We start from the raw sequence: 21,077 nt of genomic DNA, 5'->3' as shown, positions 1-21,077 counted from the left end.
AATGTGGCCACATATTTTGGTACATTGTAGATGAAAAGAACAGAATGAATAAAAGTATAACAAACAAAAGCTGAGGGAGTTCATCATCACCAGACCAGCCTTACAAAATGAGCTAAAGGGAATTCTTTAAGGTAAATGAAAACAATATATGATAACAATAACAATATATGAATGTATTTTTAAATATTTTTTACCAGCAAAGGTAAATTCATAAAGTCAGAATTCTCTAATTTGTAATGGGGATACATAAACCACTTTCAAACTTTCAAGCCATGATAGAAACATTAAAAATAACTATAACTACAATAATTTGTTATTAGATACACAATGTAAATAAGGTGTAAATTATAGCACCAATAACCTAAAATTTGAGGGAGACTGAGAAGTCACTGAAGTAATTGAAGACCAAGAGAAGTAAAAGTATAGCTTTTTGTATGCAATCAATGTTAAGTCATTTTAAACTTAAAACAGGATGTTACAACTCTAAGATATTTTATGTAAGTTCATGGTAAGCACAAGGGAAAGATTTGTAGCAGATATATTAAGATTAAGAGAAAGAAATCAAAGCAAACCACCACCACAAAAAAAAAAATCACCAAATCACAAAGGAAAACAGCAAGAGGAATAAAGAAACAAAGAAACTACAAAGCAGAAAACAATAAAGAAAATGGCAGTTGTAAGTCCATACCTGTCAATGATTATTTTAACCATACCTATCAAGAATTATTTTAACCTAAATGGACTTATTTTCCAATCAAAAGATACAAAATGGCTGAGTGGATAAAAAATAAGGCCAAACAATAGGTTGCCTATAAGAGACTCGCTTTAGCTTTAAGGGCACACATAGGCTGAAAGTGAAGGAATTCAAAAGATATTTCAAGAAAATGGTAACCAAAAAAGAGCAAGTCTACATCAAACAGTATAGATTTCAAGTCTGAAATGATCACAAGAGACCAAAACAAGTCATTATATAATGACAAAGGGGTTAATTTATCAGGAAGGTAAAAGAATTGTAAAAAGCACCTAAGTATATAAAAAGCATGTAAATATAAACAAAAGAATTGTAAAGAGCACATAAATATAAAGAGTACCTAAATATACCTAAATAAAAAAATTGTAAAGAGCACCTAAATATATAAAGCAAATATTAATAGAACTGAAGATTTACAGCTATAAATACCTGCATTAAGAAAAAAAAGATCTCAAATAAATAACCTAACTCTACACACCAAAGGAACTAGAAAGAAAAAGAACAAATTAAGCCCAAAGTTAGTAGAAGTAAGGAAATCATGCAGATGAGAACAGAAATAAGTGAAATAGAAAGCAGAAAAGATCAATGAAATTAAGAATTTGTTGTTTGAAAAGGTATACAAAATTAACAAAACGTTAGCTAGACTAACCAAGAAAACAAAGATGACTCAAATAAATAAAATTATAAATGAAAGAGTAGATGGTACAACTAATACCACAAATACAAAAGATCGTTAAGAGACTACTATGAGCAACTATACATCAACAAATTCGATAATCTAGAAGAAATGCTTAAATTCCTAGAAACATACAACTTACCAAGATTGAATCATGAAGAAACAGAAAATCTGGACAGCTCAATAACAAGGACATTGAATCAGTAAGCAAAACTGTTAAAAAACAGCCCAGGACCACACAGCTTCACTGGTGAATTCTACCAAACAGTTAAAGAATTAATGCTAATCCTTCCCAAACTCTTCCAAAATTGAAGAGGTGAGAACATTTTCAAACTCTTTTTATGAAGTCAGCATCAGTCTGACACCAAAGCCAGATAAGAACTCTACAAGAAAAGAAAATTACAGGCCAATATCCTGGATGAACATGATGCAAAAATTCTCAAAAAATTCTAGCAAACTGAATTCAACAGCACATTAAAAGGATTACTATCAAATAGAATTAATTCCTAGGAAGCAAGGATATTTCAACATACACAAAACAATAAATATGATACACCACATTAACAAATGATGAATAAATAGATGCAAAAAATGCAATAGATGCAAAAAAAAAAGAATTTGACAAAATTTAACATCATTTTGTGATTAAAAACTTTCAACAGATTAGGTCTAGAAGTAATGGACCTCAACATAATAAAGGCCATATATGAAAACATATATGAAAAGCTCACAACTGGGGTGCCTAGGTGGCTCATTCAGTTAAGCGTCCGACTCTTGATTTTAGTTCATTTCATGATCTCAGGGTCATGGGATCAAGCCTTATGTTGGGCTCTGTGCTAGGTGTGGAGCCTGCTTGAGATTTTCTCTCCTTCTCCCTCTGCCCCTCCCCTGGTTTGCATACGCACACATGCATGCATGCTCTTGGAAGGAAAGAAAGAAAGAAAGAAAGAAAGAAAGAAAGAAAGAAAGAAAGAAAGAAAGAAAGAAAGAAAGAAAGAAAGAAAGAAAAAGAAAGAAAGGAAGGAAGGAAGGAAGGAAGGAAGGAAGAAGGGAGAAAGGAAGGAAGAAGGGAGAAAGGAAGGAAGAAGGGAGGGAGGGGGGAAAAGGGAGGGAGGGGGGAAGGAAGGAAGGAAGGCCCACAAATAACATCAAACTTCTGTTCTGAAAACTGAAAGCGTTTCCTCTAAGATCAGGAACAAGTGAAGAGTGCCCACTCTCACCATGTCTATTCAACATAGTACTAGAAGTCCTAGCCAGAGCCATTAAACAGCAAAAGTAAGTAAAAGGCATCCAAATCAGAAAGAAAGAAGTAAAACTGACTGGTTGCAAATGACAAGATCTTATGCATAGGAAACCCCAAAGACTCCACCAAAAAATCTTTTGAAACTAATATAAAAATTCAGTAAAGGAGCGCCTGGGTGGCGCAGTCGGTTAAGCGTCCGACTTCAGCCAGGTCACGATCTCGCGGCCCGTGAGTTCGAGCCCCGCGTCAGGCTCTGGGCTGATGGCTTAGAGCCTGGAGCCTGTTTCCAATTCTGTGTCTCCCTCTCTCTCTGCCCCCCCCCCCCGTTCATGCTCTGTCTCTCTCTGTCCCAAAAATAAATAAACATTGAAAAAAAAAATTAAAAAAAAAAAAAAGAGAAAAAAAAAATTCAGTAAAGTTGCAGGACCCAAAAGCAATATATAAAAATCAGTTTCTTTTCTATACACCAATGATGAACTATCTGAAAAAGAAATAAAGAAAATAATACCATTAAAATAGCATCAAAAACAATAAAATACTTATGAATAAACTTAACCAAGAAGGTGAAAGATCTATAAACTGAAAAAATAAGATGATTATGAAAAAAAAAAGTGAGAAAGGCACAAACAAATGAAAGATGTCCCGTGCTCATGGAATGGGAGAATTAATATTGTTTAAATGTCCATACTACCCAAAGTGATCTATAGATTCAATGCAATGCCTATCAATATTCCAACGGTATTTTTCATTGAAACAGAAAAAACAATTCTAAAATTCATATGGAACCACAGAAGGCCCAAAATAGCCAAGGTAATGTTGAGAAAGAATAAAACTGGAGGCATCACACTTCCTGACTTGAATTATATTATAAAGCTATAGTAACCAACATAGTACAGTACTGACATAAAAACAGACACACACCAATAGAACAGAATTAAGAACCCAGAAATAAATCCATGCATATATGGCCAACTAATATTTGACAAGGGCACCAAAAATACACTGTGGGGAAAAGATTGTCTTTTCTGTAAATGTTATTGGGAAAACTGTATATTCACATGAAAAGAATGAAGTTGGACTCCTTTTTATACCCCAAAACAAGAGTAAACAAGTGAGACTACATGAAACTAAAAAACTTCTGCACAACAATGGAAAAATCAACAGAACGAAAGAGCAACCCCATAGAATAGGAGAAAAGATTTGTAATCCCTACATCTGATGAAACACTAATAGCCAAAATATATAAGGAATTCATACAACTCAATAGCAAAAAAACAAAAAGTCCTCTTTTTTAAATGGGCAAAGGACCTGAATAGATATTTCTCTGAGAATTTATCCAAGTGACCAACAGGTACGTGAAAGATGCTCAATATCACTAATCATCAGAGAAGTGAAAATGAAAACCACAAAGAGATATCACCTCAGACCTGTTAGAATGGCTATTATCAAAAAGACAAGAGATAATAAGTGTTAGCAAGAATGTGGAGAAAAGGGAACCCTTGTACACTCTTGGTGGTTATGTAAACTGGTACAGCCACCACAGGAGACAGTATGGAGGTTCCTCTGGAAATTAAAAGTAGAACTATCATGATCCAGCAATCCCACTTCTGGGAATATATATAAAAGAAATAAAATCACTATCTTGAAAAAAGATCTCATGCTCATCACAACATTATTTACAATGGCCAAGATGTGGAAACAACCTAAGTGCCTATCAGCAGATGAATGAATAAAGAAAATGTGAGATACACACACACACACACACACACACATACACACACACACACACCTGGAGATAGAGAAGTATATATACAGATGTATAAACCTATAGATGTACATATATACATCTATAGATATAGATCTATATATGGCATATATAGATATATGTATGGATTTATATGCAGATATGTGTATATGTGGCATATATATGGTATCTATGTATTTTATATATATATATATATATACATATATATATATACACACACACACACACATATACACCATAGAATATTATTCATTCATAAAAAAGGGAAATCCTACCATTTGTGACAACATGGATGAGATCTGGGGGCATTACACTAAGTGAAATAAGTCAGACAGAGAAAGATAAATACTGTATGACCTCATCTATATGTAGAATCTAAAACAATTGAACTCCAAAATCAGAAAGTAAAATGGTAATTACCAGGGGGAAATGGGGAGATGTTTGTCAAAGGGTACAAACTTTCAGTTATAAGTTCTGAGGACCTAATGTACAGCATGGTGACTACAGGGCGGCAATACTGTATTGCATACTTGAAATTTACTGAGTATTAAATTTGGTGAGTATTAAATGTTCTCACACCAACACATAAACAGTAACTATTCAAGATGATGGATGTGTTAACTAACTTTATTGTGGTAATCATTTTACAACATATATATATATCAAATTTTCAAAAAGCATGACACATTTACTATTCAGCTAATATTCCACCTTAAGGAAAGCCACTGAATTTGCTGGTGAAGGGAAATTACAGGAAAAAAAATGAAATGCCAGACCTACATTGTCAGTATTGGAGAAAAATATGTGGTTATTAATATTTTAAAAAATAAACATATGTGTATCTGCATATATCACTCATTCTGCCTAAAAATGTTTCATCGCTTCATGCCTTTCCCTTCAGAAATTGTGTGCCTTCACGTAATATATAATCCAGTTTCCCAACCAGCTTTAGGAGATGCCAAATATTTAATGACACCCCACCTAGAAACAATAAATACAGTTGAGTCAGTCTTACACTCCTGGGGAAAAAGATGCTGAAAATTTGATGAAAGGGATTAATAAATTATAACCAGGCTATTAAGATGTGAATCACTAAAGACTCCTGACACTCTTTTCCTTCCTCTAATTAGAATTAAAAACAGACTCACCTCCCTGTGCTCAGAAGTCCACTCCCTCCTTTTTGAGGTCACTTGGTTGGTCTAGTTCATGGACTTTCATTTAGACATTAGTATGGCTTCCACCGATGGGCAGTAAGGCTCTGACAGTTGAGAGTCAATGCACTGGTTCTCTGAACCAGATGCTGTGACCATATTGGTGAGATGCCAATCACACAGCTGGGAAGAGGGAAGGCCCAATTTGTGGGCTGTGGGGTATCTTCCCAATCAAAGTGCTCCTGCTGATGGATTTCAGAGCCTGCTTCAAGCTGCCATAGAGCCAAGCTTCCTGTAAGGAACCTTAGAGATTATCTCATCCCACTCTTTTTTTGTGTAAGCAGAAACTGACAAAAGTTTGACAGCTCTCTCTCAAAGGAAATGGAGCAAGTTGCCTGAAATCATGCAACTTTCAATGGCAAACTTCACACAAGAACCCATCTCTTGCCCCCTGGACCACTGCTGCTCTTTCTACATCTATTTCTACATTTACTGTGGGGGCCCGAATCCAACAGCTCTATGCTTCCTTACCTGATCACTAGACCAACTGTTTATAATACAGGCATCAGAGAACAGCTCCAGGTTCAGGTATAGGAAGACAATCCCAGCACCCCACTGTGGTGAAACATCCGTGGCTCCACCCTCTGAATACCTGATGTGGAGCTCTGACATCATACTCATTTGGTGTGGGTGCAGAAGCTGACTCTGTTACTTGCCTTTGTATCTCAGAGCCTGGAACAATGCCAGATAGAGGAGTCCTCAGGGGAAAATTGTTTAAATTAATGAATCATGAGAGTTTGTCTAATTTTAGAAACTCTCTCTCTCTCTCTCTTTTTTTCTCATGCACAATTACTCAATGCCAAATTATTAAAAAGTGCATTTTCCTCCAATATTTTATGGATTCTGCTTCAAGACAGTCTTTCAACAAACATTTGGTCAGGCTTACTGCATAGCGAGGTACTAGGTAAAGAGAAATAAAACAGCCCCTGTCCTCAGGGACTCACAGTCTATCAAAGAAGACAGATGTCCAGATGGTAGTAATCTGGGATGAAGGTGCAACGTGAGAGAGGTATATCATAGAAGGGACATGTAGACCAGAGGCAGGCGCAGGGGTGAAAGCTGAGCTGAGCGTTCAAGACCAAGTCAGTTGGGGAAATAGCAAGGAGGGATGTTTCAGACAGAAGGAACAATGTGTGAAAAACCATGGAATGAGATGGCATGAGAAATCATGGCCAAAGACATAGAAAAAAAATGAAATTGGCAAATTGCAGAACGTTCTACAAATAAAATTTAAATTTGTTTCTTCCTCTGCCTGTCTGCTTTTCCATAAGAGGCCATTGTTGAATAGAGGAAGAAGTGTTGGGTTTGAAACAGGAATAACTCTAAAAATTAATGGTTCCATTTAAAATTGTAGAGTTTATCCTGTAGGTGCCAGGCTCAGTGACACAGATAAGAATGATGGAGGAATTGCGCCTGGGTGGCTCAGTCAGCTAAGTGTCTGACTTAAGCTCAGCTCATGATCCCACAGTTTGTGAGTTCGAGCCCTGCATCAAGCTCTGTGCTAACAGCTCAGAGCCTGGAGCCTGCTTTGGATTCTGTGTCTCCCTCTCTGTCTGCTCCTCCCCCATTCATGCTCTGTCTCTCAAAAAAATAAACATTAAAAAATTTTTTCTTTAAGTGATGGAGGAATTATTACATCTCCCTAGTTACAGATGGGGAAACTGATGCTCAGCGAATATCAATAGTAGTGTGACTGTTTTGCTTCTCAGTCCTATTTGTTGAGACCCAGGGATGTGCCATAATCAAATCTGCTACCTTGGATACAAGTACAAAGCCACATTATTCCTCCCTCGGTAGGGAGTTTCCTTCTGCCATAAAGAACAGCAAACCCTACTTCTTCCCTGAACTACCCCTATGGTGATCCCTGCCAGAGCACACAAGAATATTGCAGAACATTCCAAAGCATGGGAGAACACTGCCCTGCCCACTCTGCTGCTCAGGCACCTCAGGCACCTCTCAGCAAACTTTCCTCATAGGCCTGGAAGTGCGCTCCCTAGAGGCGGGTGGGAGTGTTGGTGTATTGCTCAGTTTCTTAAATTTTCTCAAGACTTACTCTCACTGTTTCATCCACTTATTTCCTCTTCATATACTTCATTCAAAGCTGCATTCCTCTTACATTAACAATTACTTCATCAATCCTGAAGTCTAGCTCAGTGTCACCTTTTCCAAGGAGACCCCTTCTCCAGTCACATAGAGTTTCTCCCTCCTCTGAGCCTTCTCTGCCCTTGGGAGCTTCCCTGCCATTTGTCATAGCACAGTTTACTCTACATCCCACACAAGATTGTGATTCATGGAAGATAAGGACTTATTTTAATTCATCTTAGTGTCTCCAACACCTATTGGGTATAAATGTGTTGAATCCCAGAGAAGATTCAAGCCCTGACTTGCCACTTCTTGGGGCCAGCTATAGCTTGCATTAGAAGCTGGTGAAGAATAGGGCCCTTCCCTTGCTCCATCACCATGCAGGTAGGAATGAGGCAAGAGAATGCAGCTAGGGAGGCTTCTTGCTCTAATAAACTTCTGGAAATTCCATGGTTCCCCCCCACCTCCAGCCCAGCACTGAGCCAGAAGATATCACTGAAATGTGACCAATTGTTCTTGATCAGCCCCCACCCACTGCCCTGCTCAGTCCAGGCATGTCTGTCTCCACTGCATTCTGGAGAAAGTATTTGTCATCTTTAGCAAGTGGAAAGCATCCTTCCCTATTTTCCTGCACATTTCCCCCCTTACTGTATTTCTTTGACCTTTTAATGACATTTTGCATGAGAGGGGAGAAAAAATGCATATATTTGTATTTCCATCTTATATCCCACCAAAGGTTTTAAGTAGGTAATTTTTTTTTAATTTTTTTTTCAACATTTATTTATTTTTGGGACAGAGAGAGACAGAGCATGAACGGGGGAGGGGCAGAGAGAGAGGGAGACACAGAATCGGAAACAGGCTCCAGGCTCTGAGCCATCAGCCCAGAGCCCGACGCGGGGCTCGAACTCACAGACCGCGAGATCGTGACCTGGCTGAAGTCGGACGCTTAACCGACTGCGCCACCCAGGCGCCCCAGGTAATTTTTTTTAAGAAACTTTTTCCAACTGAGGAACGTCAACACTATGACCCTTTTGATGCTAATAGACTCGGTCTCTCATCACTGGGTTCAGATCTCCACTCCTCCAACTACTGCCTGTGTGATTCTGAACCAATGATTTGACCTCTTGAAGTCAATTTTCTCATCTGTAAAGTGGGAACAATGCCACCTTGTACTCAGGTTGATTGTAAACTTGAGAAATAATTACAAATTGCTCATAATAGGCACTCAATAAATCATTGCCCTCCTGTGTATGGGAGAGGCAAAATGTATTCTCTGCATATACCTTTCCTTCTATGCTGCCTTTCCATTGAAAAGTGTCTATTGAATTGGCAAGTAGACTTTTTTTTTTTAACCTTGGTAAGTTCCATTTCACTGAAAAGATTGGACAACCAGTTTCAACAAGTTGAGATGTGAACTTGGCACATGTCATACTTCCCCACTAACCTCAGTGCTAGTATGTCCACGTCAAATCTCCAAACTCAAATCAGTCAGTGGTTTCCAGGCAAAGATGCCAGGCAGAACTCCTATCTCCCAAGTCTCAACAACCACCAGGCCAGAAATAAGAATCACTTAAGAATGTTAATTGAATGCTATAATTATAGTCTATGCATAAATAGGCATTTTGCACTGATATTGTACACTGCCAAGAAAATATTTACTTGGCTAACTCAAGTCCACGACCAAGTCTATTTTTTTCACAACAGAAATAATACTTTAATTTGGCATCACCAGACACACCAGAGTGAATAATCTTGGATATTTCAAACATAATCAAGATGTCTCTTACGCTTTTGCCTTTTTTATTAGTCATATGTCTTCTTTCTTTGCAGGATCTATATGTAAGTCATCTGTGGGTTCCTTTGTGTTCCTTACTGACTTTTCTTGAGATGAGCTGTTTATGGGAGTTTCCTGTGGGGAGGGGCAGGAGAAGTGAGGTGGGGACGTCTGAAACTTTGGTTTGGGTTTCTTGTCTCAAAACACCCCCCTTCATCAAATCCCCATTATTTTCTTTGCACTTGGATGCTTTTTTGGCCCATGCTATTCACAGCAAAGCCCTCTAAGCCATAGGCTCTTTGGCAAATAGCCAATACTGCCTCCTCAGCCTCTTTCCCTGCAGCAGCCCTGGACCAGGAGTCAGGCTCAGACCATGGTCGCGATGATGATGCCTGTGGTGTCTTCTCCAGCACCCATTCTGCAGTTGTTCTCAGGAATGCTGCTGGTCCTCTACAGAGACATTCCTGTTAATCTGGTGACCCACCCAAATTGATGTTATTCCAATCAAGGCTCCTTTCAGGGTGGGAATCCTCACATTTAAGACATCTCTTGCTCAAGCCCTGAGGTGGTCTCCATTCCTCTCCTATTTCCCTCCCATTACACAGTATTTGGTAGGTATGCTTCACTGTTTATGGTGTGGAGCCGTGGCTTTTTCCTCATTTTATATAAAATGAAGGGTTCCCCGCCCCCCGCTCTTTTTTTTTTTACTTGTTTTCAATGGGTTTCTAGGAAGGGAGGGGAATGAAAAATGCCTTTGTGCTGCCACCTTAACCAGAATTCCCAAAGGCCTTTTTAAACCCAAACCCCCTCATTTCATTCTTATCCTGCTGTATGGTGTTTATTGCCAACTGCTTCCAGCAAGCTGTGAAATAAGACAAGGAATACAGATGTAAATTTGAAAATGCCTAGTTCTTCCACTCGCCCTTCTCTAAATTTTGATGCCCGTTCATCTCTTTGGAAGTATCTACATTTTTTAACTTTCTTTTCTGTCATTTCTCTCATTCAATCTGGAAACTCTTCTATTCTCTAAAAGAGGCCAAAGAGATATTCTTGGAGGCCTCTCCTCTTCTCCTCTAGCCAGAAGAGCAAATGGCACTCGTCAGAGATGTAATTAGTTCTCTTGCCTCACAGCCAAGCCTCATGCCCTGAATCTCTCAACAAGCCTCCAGAGTGATGTGGTTCCCCTCGAAACTCTCGAAACCACTGCCATGGAAACTGCCTCTTTCTGGTCTTGATGGAAAGGCTTCTGGAAGAACTGCTTTTAGGCAACCCACAACATGCTCCTTCCTGTACTGCTATATAGTACAGAGGTGAGCCACTAGTCAGCCCAAGAGCCCCTGCACTGCTTCCACCCACATCCCCCGGGGGGGCGTTGCACAGCATAAGCATGGCAGGAGCAGCATCCTGCTCCCCAGACTTCCCACCTGCTTCCTGCACCTGTTTTCCTGGATTCCTGATCCAAGGGGAAAGAAAAGATGATTCAACCTTGCATGTATGTTTATCCTGCTGGTGGAATGTCATTAAATATGGAAAATCATGCAAGTAGAGCTCCAAAGAAATGGTTCCCTGAATTGACAATTCCACCGGATTCATTGTGGCCACAGCTGGGAAATCTGGTTCCTCAAAAAAGATACTTTCAGGATCCTTCCAGAGTAATAGGAGTGAGGATAAAGTCATGACCTCTCGCTGGTGTGAACCAAACAGGAGGCGTAAGAGCCCAAATAGAACAACAGTAACTTCTACTAAGACTGCCATTGATTCTATTCAGGAGCCTCTATTCACAGCAACCATGAGAGGCACGGTTTACACCTTGTCTCAATTAATCCCACAAGCAGTTACCTCTATTTTGTGCAGAAAGATGTTGAGGATTCTGGTAGAAAATGGAAGGGACCATAGGAGTATTTTTAAAGAGTGATTACACTGTTGGTGACTACTTCTTAAATCAAAATGTTTTAATGTTTGGCTTGGAGTGAATCTTCGGAGAAGGTGCAAATTGAGAGGTTAAGGCTGACCTTGAAGTTATGTCTTTCAGCACTTAAAGGTTGGAAACCAGACTCTCCAGAGGTGCATCTGAGTATGAGAATAGAGCCTGTGTCTCTCCCGGGCCAACATGCACTCTTCCCACGGTCAGTGTTGACATGGGAATGGCAGCTACACAAGTGGAAACACTTAAGTGCATCATGGAAGTTCCATTTTTGTCCCTGTGACTGCAAATCTGACTAAGTAGTACTTCCCAACTCAAAGATCGCAGGACTTTTGAACTAGAAAGATTCTTACAGATTCTAACCCCTGCATTTCAAAAAGACAACAGGCAAAGCACTTGCTCACTTTATTTTTTGAACCATGTGCAAGCAAACAGTATCATAACCAAGAAATTTCCTCTCTGATGTTTTCATACGCTTTCTAATATTGAAAAAAACTGGGGGTGAGGAATAGTACAGAAATGCAGTCCCAAGGTAGATGCCTGCAGTCTTAAGGGAATGTTCAAAGAGAATCCAGACTAAGTGGAGAAGGCACGGAGGACTGGGCACTGATGTGGGAAAACACCAGGGAAAAGCAGGGGTGCTCCACTCACTAGGGATGCAAGGAAGGTCACATTTATTTATTTTGCAGGTTAAATTAGATCTGTTGCATGGCCCCATCCACCAAAAGCAGAAGGTCCAGCATCTTACCTTCATGGCTCCCTCCCCTCCCCTAGATTGTATGAAAACTCCAAAGACTTAGACATTTAGAAACTCTTGTTGAGGGTCTCCTGGGTGGCTCAGTCAGTTAAGTGTCTGACTTCAGCTCAGTGAGATTGAGCCCCACATCAGGCTCCTCATTCACAGTGCAGAAACTGCTTGGGATTCTCTCTCTCTCTCTCTCTCTCTCTCTCTCTCTCTCTCTTTCTCCCCTCCCTCTCTCTTCTCTCCCTCTCTCTCTATCTCTCTCTCTCCTCTCTCTCTCTCCTCTCTCCTTTCTCTTCTCTCTCTCTCTTCTCTCTCTCTCCTCTCTCTCTCTCTGCCCCTCCCTCACTCTCTCTCCCTCAAAAATAAATAAATAAACTTAAAAAAAAGAAACTCAAAAAAAGAAACTCTTGTTGGACAGGGAAAATCCCCTGTGACTCTCTTGCACAGACACTGGAAATAATCCCCCACCATCTACCTAGTGTCCCCTCACCATCCATCCAGTGTCCCCTACCATCTCTCTATCCAGTGACCCATCATCTATCCAGTGCCCCCCACCATCTGCCCAGTGTCCCCCACCATACATACAGTGTCCCCTACCATCCATTTAGTGTCCGCCTACTTCCATACAATGATGCCCACCATCCATGTAATGTCCCCCACTCTCTACCCAATGTCCTCCATCATCTATCCAGCGTCCCCACCATCCTTCCAGCATCCCCTTCCATCTCTCTATCCAGTACCCCTCACCATCCCTCCAGTGCCCCCCACCATCCATTCAGCATCCCCCACCATCTGTCTAGTGCTACTATTTCCTGCAGAAAAGTCTTACTTGCCCCATGCCCTGCAAGGCCAAAATGGCCCTTCAAAAGGAGGTCATGATGGTTCAGGCATCTACCCATGATGTAAAAGACTGATTCCACCCTCCTAGGAATCCACCAGGGGTCAGACTACTTACTTCTTCAACCCCATTAACTCTTGGGCATAGTCCACTCTTTTCTCCCATAGGTGTGTTTCTGAACTCATCAAAAGAGGCTCAGACCTTAGAAAAAGCCCACCCCAGGTGAAACCTTTTTTTTTTTTTTTTTTTTTTTTTTTTTATGTAGCTGTTCAGGTTGGGGGGAGGGTTATTTTTTGTTTGTTTGTTTTCACTGGGCATTTTACAGAGTGCCAGACATTACTCATATGCTGTTCAATCCTCACAGTGCTTTGCAGCTTACCCAAGGTCACTTGGCTAGAGCTGAGATTCAGATTCAAATAGGACTTCCCAATGTACAGATCTGAAATAGCACATTCTGGCTTCACTGATGCTAAATTTTGTGAACCCCCAAATATAGAGTCGAACAGGCAAGCTTCATCTAGAACTGCTAACATTTCCATTTCCTCCAATAGAGCATCTCATCATTGGAAGGTCTTCTACAGCACAGATAAAAATTACCTTCCCTCAGTTTCTCCTAGATATCCTGGCTATAGCCTCCAGGGCCACACACAACCAACCCAATCCCTCTTCCTCTTGGTAGAGTTTCAGAGTCTGGATGGAAGCTCTCCAATCTTCTTTCTGTCTTTCCGTTGCCACCTAGTCATCCCCAGATTATTCCACCCTTTTATCTATGGCTGATTTCAACCCTTTGCCTTTTATTTTTGGTGTGCAGCTGGGTTGTAAGGGAGTTATGAAAGAAGGATCAACTATTGTCAGAGCCATTACTGGGCATTTGTGCTGATCCTCACCCTACTCTTTGGTAAACCCTACCAGGTTCCAGACACATTTGAACAGAACTCATAGGCGATTTAGGAAATCCTTGAAAAACCTGCCTACTGGGTAACAAGATGTTTACCTGTAATTACCTCAGAGCAAAGGTTAAGCACTTTGGAATATTGAAGACATTTTAAAAGATTATTTTCAAAATTTGCAAGAGGGGAAAATATGAGAACATCTGTTCTTTAAAATCAGTATAAAATATTCATGCACAAATAACTTAAAAATACTGAGTAGCAAATCTATTTGGAGTTATTTGGGCATGTGAGTTCAGAAAGTCTCCGCTGGGAAGAGAGAATTTTCCCTAAGAGTTCCTTCCTAAATCTTTTTATCTTACAATTTTCTTTATAATACTACACCTTTCCTCAGGGATTATTGCCATGATATTTAAATAGGGTTTTTTTTTTTTTATAATAAGGGTTTTTAAAAATAGATCTTTCTTGGCAAGTGAGAGAACTTCTTTTGGAACTGTTCTAGTCTCTGAGATAAACATTATGTAAAGGAGTGTTTATACCGTGAACCCAGAGATTCACCTGAAGCACTATCATGCCCTCTACAGATCAGCTTCACATTTATGAATTTTGTTCTAACACCAAATGTGGGAAGGCCTTCGGAAGGCCCCTGGCTCTTGAACATTTTGCATCATTTCCAATGCCTGTGTTACTCTCCATGTAAGGACTCTTGTCAGAGTCTACTAATCTTGACATGATCTTGGTGACTTTTTGGTAAGGTCAGAACAGAATTCTCTTAGATACTAAAAGATCTCCAGTCCTTTTTTATGTGCAATTCTATTTGACAGTGTTTGGACTGGATTCTACTGAAGGATAAACTATGGACCTGACCCGCTTTAGAAAATTTATGATGCCCAAATAAGATTGCCAGATTTAGGGGAAAAAATATCCAGTTTGATTTTAATTTCGGATCAACAACAAAATTTTCAGCAAATATGTCCCAAATACCGTATTTCATCTGGCATCCCTATGCCCAAACTCGGTGTCAATGGCTTATGTTAATTTTCCCTAACAAACTGTAGAAATATTTCTATTGTGTGGTAGAATAAAAACTCCAACTATTTTTTAAATCCCTATTAAAGACATAACAAATCCTTTCAAAAAAAAAAAAAAAAAAGGGAGCCTGTGCCAATTGAGGCATATGGCTAGTCTCACCCAATGTATGTGCTTCGCACGGAATTGGAATCTGGGCCTCTACTCATTTGTTAAGAGTTGATAATTGGGGGAAACTACAAATGAGCTCAAAACAAAACAAAACAAAAAAGATGAAAATGGAAGGAAATGATCTCAGCACCCAAAGAATGGTGAAGAGTTCAGAGATCTTGTGTCTTGCCATCATTTCCCCCATAGCACTGTGTCCAATACACAATAAATACTTGTACAATAATGTATAGATGAATGAATGAATGAATGAATGAATGAGTGAATGAATGAATCATGGTCAAAGTCTCTTTCTCAAGCCACTGCTACAAGATACCTAGAGACCTTTCAGATCTCAGAATTGTATTAGTCTCCAATATGAAAGACTAAGCTTTAAAATGTGTGGCTGTGTGAGTGAATGAGTTTTAATAAGAGACTCTGCTTCTTACCTGAGATAAAATAGATAAAATAGACTGAAGTTTGAATGAGAAATCACATAACTGTTTCCAGTAGAGGAAGCACTACTTATGATGAAATAGTTTCAGAAATATTGACCACCGCCACCACTACCACCACCACCCTGACCCATAATTTCCTATTGAAGAGGGACACTCTGTGTTGAAAGGTTGAAGTGCACAGTAGAAGGCCAAGGATCAGCGAATCTTAACAGAACAAGTGGAGCAAAGTGAAGGGGGATGGGATGGGATGAGATGGACTAGGACAGACAGAATAGAACTGGGACCCCTGTACTGAATAATGATAAAAATGTCAAATGCCAAGATTTTATTTATGTTCAGATGACATCTTAAAGGCATGGTTTGTCTTCTGTCTCTCAAACATAAGAACTTTGCAATCAAGTGTTATAGGTACTTTTGAGAGATCTACTAAAGTACTGACCAGAAATTTTGCTGAAAGTAATTGGGCATCAGGATGGATGTTATTTAAGCAACTAAATGGAGATCTGTGTAACATTCTTATGCAAAGCCTGTGAAACCAAAGATGTTTTAAGTTTTAATCACTTCAGCTGAGCATGCACCAAAGTTGGTCTCTTTCCTACTATTCTTTGATCCTTGAATTTGTGATCACTTAAAGAATTTGATCTATATCTGATCAATTTCATGAGAGAAAACACCAGCCAGAAAAATGCAAGTAACCAATACACATTTCTTTCTGTAAGGGGGGGAGTATTTCCATAAAAAAGAACCATAATCCCTTTTTTCCATGATTCAGATAGATAAAGGTTTTATTTTTATCATATAAATGCACATTTTCATAGACTTTTATTGTTGTTTTGTTTACCAAAATTCACTTTGCAGCTTCATCAACAAAAAATTCAATGTGGAGATTTTATTTTCCAAAGTTGATTGAAGCAAATATGGATAGTGAATGGTCTCCAATTCTATATATTAGGTTTTAAGGATGTATTTTCTGTACTGCGCTGAGCAGAAAACAGCTATTATGTAAAGCCATTTAAAGAAGCAAACAAGCTTTTGTAATCTGTTCTTCAGCAGTAAGTTCTTCACCAACACACATATAGTTGCCTCAATAAAATGAGCCACTGCTTTTATTTGATTTGAAATTTTATTTGAAAATGAAAAATGCAAATTTTTAACTTAAAGGAGTATGTTGAGCAGGTCAATCTGGTCAACATAAAGAATTGAATTGTATTGTATTTGCTTGGAGATGTAGTACTGTCCATTCTTACCCAAAAACGTACATGAGGTAATATAACCCAAAACACATGTGCAAGTATAATTAAAAATACTGAGGAGGGACAACCTTTTAGATATTTGAAGTCAACTGATATTTCTCCTGAAGTTTGGGGGTTTGTTGGGTTTTTTGGTTTTGTTTTGTTTTTACTAAAACACACAGCTTTTTCAAGCATACTTCACACATTGTGATGTCAGTACCTGTCATGGACTGAACGTTTGAGTCTCTCTAAGATTCATATGTTGAGGGACACTTGGGTGGCTCAGTTGGTTGAGCGCCTGACTTCAGCTCAGGTCATGATCTCACAGTTTGTGGGTTCGAGTCCCATATCAGGCTCTGTGCTGATAGCTCAGTGCCTGGAGTCTGCTTTGGATCCTGTGTCTCCTTCTTTCTCTGCTCCTCCCCCACTCACTCTCTGTCTCTCTCTCTCTTTCAAAACTAAACATTTAAAAAAATGTTTTTTAATTCATATGTTGAAATCCTAATCTCCAATGTGATGGTATTTGGAGATGCAGTCTCTGGGAGGTGATTAGGTCATGAGGGTGGATCCTCATAAGCAGGATTACTACCATTATAAAAGAGAGCCCTAAGAGCTCCCCACCTATTATTGAATAAAAATGAAAGTTAATGTGCCAAGACAACATTTTAAAGGATTTAAAAAATTTTTAATGTTTATTAATTTTTGAGAGACAGAGAGTGAGCAGGGGAGGGGCAGAGAGAGAGGGAGACACAGAATTGGAAGCAGGCTTCAGGCTCTGAGCTGTCAGCACAGACCCCAATGTGGGGCTCAAATTCACAAACGGCGAAATCATGACCTGAGCTGAGGTCAGATGCTTAACCAACTGAGCCATTCAGGCACCTCTTAAAGCATTTTAAGGTGCTTTGCTTTTCCCCACATCAGATTTGTCCTTTTCAGCCAGAAGGCCATTGCCTTGTGGAGAATAAGACTGTTAAAGCTGCAATGCAGAGAGAAAAGATGTTAGTTCAAACTTTAACTTCCAAATTAGGATCTGTGAGAATCAAGAATTTCATTTTCAAAAGCCAAGTTTTGGGTGGAGAAGAAAAACATACGGGCCTCAAAGAGCCTAAACTTAGAGGGCTCAGTTTTTTTGTGTTTGTTTTGTTTTTGTTTTTGTTTAGAGGTTTCAGTTTTTACCCATTACCCATTGAGCAGGTAGAATGCAGGACGTGAGTACAAATAGCAAATGACGTGGCCTTTCTGGTAGCTCTGAGTCCTCCACTAGAGCTCAGGGAAACATGGTCCTTCCCTCTGAAGGACACGCAGTCATGGAGAGCTGGAAGGGGCGGTACAGGGCTTCCTCCAGTCCTCTCTGCCTACTTTCACATCGACTCTACTGTAGTTGACCTTGGGGCTCGAAATACCTACAGGGCCATTTTCTCCTGGAATCTCTGATGATGACTTGCCCACCCCACTGTTTTAGGCTCTCTCACCCCTGATTTGTAATTAAATAATATTAATTAACTAATTTAAGTATGTGTATATTTTTTAAATGCATGAAGCCTAAGTGTACAGTTGAATGGGTTTTCACATCTAGACAGATCAGGAAGCACCCCAGAACCCCTCCTAGTCCCCCTCCCAACCAATAATGCCCCCTTCCCAAAGGTGACCAGTATTGTGTCTTCTGTCACCAGAGATTAGTTTTGACTGTTTTTGAACTTAATACAGTATGAATCCTTTTGTGTCTGGTTCCTTTCACTCAATATTATGTGTATTTTATTCCTCTACATGGTCACCTATAGCTGTAGTTTATTCATTTTCATTATTGAAGAGTATTGCATTGAATCAATGTCACAATTTCTCTCTCTTTTTTTTTTTTTTGTTCAACTGATGATGGATATTTGAGTGTTTTATGGGTTTGAGCTACTACAAATAGCAGTGCTGTGAACATCCCTGATCGTATTTTCTGACTCCCACATTCACACATTTCTGTTGGATTTATACCGAAGAGTCAAATTGCTACTGGGTCATAAGCTATGTGTATATTCGGCTGTAGTACTTGCTGATAAGCAGTTTTCCAAAGTAGTTGTATTTGCTTGCACCCTAGGAAATTGTAATCTTTGCAGGTCAAAGCTTAATGTCAGTAATTTCAAAGGCTCAACCTCCAGTTTACACGTCTCTCAGCAATGTATGAGAGGTCCAGTGTTCCACATCCTCCCCAACATGTGATACTATCAGTGTTTTAGATTAGCCATTTTAGTGAGTGTAGTGTTATCTCTTTTTAATTTTAATTTCCACTTTCATGATGACTAATGATCCTAAGCCCTTTTTCATATTTTTATTGGGCCATTTACATATCTTCTCTTTTGGAGTTCTGTTCGAGGTTTCTTGCATTTTTATTTATTTATTTTTAATTTTTTTTTTAGAGAGAGAGAGAGAGAGAGAGCACATGAGCCAGGGAGAGGGGCAGAGGGAGTGAGAGAGACGGAATCCCAAGCAGGCTCCATGCTCAATGCAGAAACACGAGGCTCAATTCCAGGACCCTGGGATCATGACCTGAGCCAAAATCAAGAGTTAGACACTCAACTGACTGAGTCACCCACGTGCCCCTAGGTGTCTTGCATTTTTAAAAGATTGGATTGCCTCTTTTTTGATTGCCTGTGTATGTTACTTTTATATTCTGGACACAAGTTCATTGTCAATACATGTATTGCAATGTCTTCTCCCATTTAGTGGTTTGTTTTTCACGTTCTTCTTTTTTTAAAAATGTTTGTTTATGTTTAAGAGAGCACAAGCAGGGGAAGGGCAGAAAGAGGGGGACAGAGGATCCAAAGCAGACTCTGTACTGACAGCAGCAAGCCCAATGTGGGGCTTGAACTCACAAACTGGGAGATCATGACCTGAGCTGAAGTTGAACGCTCAACCGACTGAGCCACCCAGGCACCCCTCACTTTCTTAATTCTTAATAGTATATTTGATGAACGGAAGTTCTTAGTTTTCATATAGTCCAATTTTGTAATATTTTCTTTTTGTTTAGTGCTGCTTTCATCCTAATATTTAATAACTCTTTGTCTACTCCAAAGTCATTAATATAATCTATGTCATACTTCTAGAAGCTTTATAATTTTAACATTTGTAGCTATAATCCACTTGGAGGTGATTTTTGTGTAAGGTGTGAAGTGGGTGACAAGATTCAGATTTCTTCCATATGAATATCCTATTGATACAGAGTCATGTATTGAAGACAATTTTTTTCTTATTGTACCCAGTGTCCCCTTTGTCATAAACCAGGTGACTGGAGAAGTGTTGGTCTATATCTGGATTTTCTATTCTGTACCACTGGTTCCTTTATGGGTCTTTTACCAATATTACTCTTGCAATTACTATAGCTTTAGCTGGAAATGTAAGCCTTCCAATTTCATTCTTCAAGACTACATTAGGTATTCTTAGGTATTCTCTGTGCTCTGTGTCTCCATATAAATTTTGGAAGCAGCTTGTTAATTTCCATACACACACACACACACACACACATCTGCTGACATTTTGATTAGGCTTATAATAATCTATAAACTAATTTGACAAGAAGTGATAATATTGAGTCTCCTAATCCATGAGTGAGGAAGACGCTTCCACCTGTTTAGTTCCTCTTATGAAGCAGCAAATGCTTCAAGAGAAAAAGCAATGTCAAATGGCAGCCTCATCTCAATGAGCCTTCCTTGTTTCAAGGACCCTGACACTCCAAATCCTGGTTCCTTGGTAGCTCATCAACAACTTTAAACAGTTATTTTCTCCTACTTGTTCTTGAAAGGGGATTGTTCTGATACAAGCTTGTCCATCAAAGTGAAATTGAGCATAAAATGGGAAGGAGAAGTGGCATAAGGCAGGAGTCAGCTAGCTATCCCCCAAAACTGAGTTCAAATCCAGGTTCTGAGGCTCTATTTGTGAACTTAACAAGCCTCAGTTTCTTTTACAAATATCGGATTAAAGACAGAGGCAGGAGATGATGGGGTGTATTCAGGGAATGGCTATTCTTCTGGAAGAAGGATACGTACAGGAAGAGAAGACTAACCGTGCAGGGAGAGATCCATGTGATATTGGCAGTTGTTCTGTGAGCTCACCACACACCAGGCACTGTGCTACTACACACGACTGTCCTTATGTCACAGATAATAAACTAAGGATGAAAGAGTAACTTGTCCCAATCCGAACAATTATCACCCATCAGTGATGGAGCCTGTTTCCATCCAGGCAAGCCTGACTCGGGGCATCTGCTTCTACCCAGAGATGAGCAATGAACCTTGGAGTTTAAACTTTCTCCTACATTCACTGGAGA

At 39.4% G+C, this 21,077-nt stretch overlaps 1 long non-coding RNA gene across 2 annotated transcripts in view; it reads left to right on the top strand.

Annotated features, from left to right (window-relative positions):
• Window positions 1–21,077, top strand: part of LOC123593304 — a 536,358-nt gene that overhangs the window by 432,202 nt on the left and 83,079 nt on the right. The window lies entirely within an intron of this gene.

The sequence above is a fragment of the Leopardus geoffroyi genome, chromosome D4 (assembly GCF_018350155.1).
Source record: "Leopardus geoffroyi isolate Oge1 chromosome D4, O.geoffroyi_Oge1_pat1.0, whole genome shotgun sequence".
NCBI classification, from domain to species: domain Eukaryota; kingdom Metazoa; phylum Chordata; class Mammalia; order Carnivora; family Felidae; genus Leopardus; species Leopardus geoffroyi.
The sequence above is the reverse complement of the archived record's forward strand: the minus strand, read 5'-3'. Positions and strand labels throughout refer to the sequence as shown.